Raw genomic sequence first — 1,773 nt, 5'->3', positions numbered from 1 at the left:
TTTGTTCTTCAGAGCCTATGCATCTGATGAGCTTCTCTACGATCTTTAGTGATCATTTTGCTGCTGGAATCTTCGACGTGGTACAGCGGACGGTCCCTTCCTGCAGTGACTCTCCCCTGGGCGTCTCGGCAGTTCTGGAGGTGTTCGAGCAAATTTCCAGGTGAATGAATGAGCACGCCGGCTTCCCTCTTATACCCGGACATCCGGGGAGGAGCCCGGCATGCAATTTTCATTCGCCAATTTTCATTGGCCTTTTCTATATACTCAGAAGATGATAGGTTCTCAAGACAAACCCCATTCTGTCGGTTCGACACAACATCGAGAGACCGACAGAAAGGGAACCGTTTTTTTACTTAAATGTTAAATACAAATCATCATTCTCAAAATTTTAGGTCAATTTATGACCAGTTTATCTTTATGCTTACCGCTGGTTATGCACGCTTTGTCCTGACATGCAACTTCCCCTACCACTGCCTCGCACAGAAAACATACACCTGGCGATCTCAACATTTTCTACTCCTTGGTCTCCTCGAACTCTAAATGCAAAAATGTACAAGTGTCTAGCTATTTTAGAAAAGATACTTAACAGTGTAATAAAAACGTACTGTATGTTAGCCATGTTGGTTAAGACCAGCAGGTATGCATATAGCGATTTAACACTCATGGTGTAAGTTGTCTTACCTTAATGGAAACCCATGTCTCTCCACTGACTGATGGAAAAAACCAAGGGCAGTGGATGCTTTGTTATCCGTTGCAGCTCCAAGGTACATGATCTGACATGATGTAGTCAATGCATTTCATCCGTTATTTGATGTGTACAAAGTTTAAAGGCAAACAATGCATTAAAGAAAAAACCTTTCTGGAGTACCCATCAATGGCACCGAATATCACAAGGCCATATCTGATAAAAGATAATTTGTTATTACTAGTTGACATAAAGAAACTCACAAGCATACTTGGATATTTTTACCCCAAATCCTTAAAAAGTACAATCTAAAAATATAAAATGTTGGAAATTTGGAGCATCAAAGTTTGATTTCAATCATTAATTTCACTATGATTTCAATCTTGGGCACTACTCAGTCAATATTGAAAATATCAAGGTTACATTTTCACAGAATATACTTAACATTATGTAGGATGTTTTATGTACAACACAGTAAATCGCATATAATTACTTTATCCTGTGTTTTCACAGACGGGGTATACTTTTATCTGTACCATTACAGTAATGGCTTGACGTGCATAACTATATGACATACCTTATCAGCTTATGGTTTGTGTCTACGTGAACGACATGAAGAGGGCTCTTGACGGAATTTGTCCTTGTGACTACACATACTGCGGGCGGTGACGATTCAGACGTTGCGTCACAGGTGGCTGTGTTCCCACGGGATTCAGCCACCACCTCGTTTGCTCCCCATTCCGTGGCGTCAGGACTACGGCCCTGCCGTCCGCTACGGCAAGCAGCGAGGGTGATATGAGGATTACTGTGAGCGATAATCCGCCAGCCACGGGCTCACGAACCGTTCACACCTCGTCTCGCTCGTCTGACCATTCCCCAGGAGACGGTCCGTCTTATTTCTCAATCACGTATTCGGACACGATGCGTGATGATGAGATATCTCTTTCAGCATCGGGGGGTGACGTACTGCCATCCGACTCCGACGATTCCTCGGGCTCCCTCCCTCGGGGGGTCGAGCCCAGGAAGAAGCGGACGTCGAAATGTCAGCCATGCTTTCCCGGGCCGCCGTGAGTGTTGGGTTGCACATC

The 1,773-nt window shown here is 44.2% G+C and overlaps 1 long non-coding RNA gene across 1 annotated transcript; it reads right to left on the bottom strand.

Annotated features, from left to right (window-relative positions):
* Positions 1-425: 425 nt before the first annotated feature.
* LOC130550665 (uncharacterized) lies at positions 426-1,340 on the bottom strand. Its single transcript, XR_008962462.1, has 4 exons — positions 1,263-1,340; positions 856-901; positions 682-773; positions 426-536 (listed from the first exon to the last, which is right to left on the bottom strand). It is a non-coding gene; the product is annotated as an uncharacterized LOC130550665 (long non-coding RNA).
* Positions 1,341-1,773: the final 433 nt, after the last annotated feature.

The sequence above is a fragment of the Triplophysa rosa genome, unplaced genomic scaffold (genome assembly GCF_024868665.1).
Source record: "Triplophysa rosa unplaced genomic scaffold, Trosa_1v2 scaffold38_ERROPOS3904915+, whole genome shotgun sequence".
NCBI lineage: Eukaryota > Metazoa > Chordata > Actinopteri > Cypriniformes > Nemacheilidae > Triplophysa > Triplophysa rosa.
This window is presented reverse-complemented; position numbering and strand designations above follow the sequence as displayed.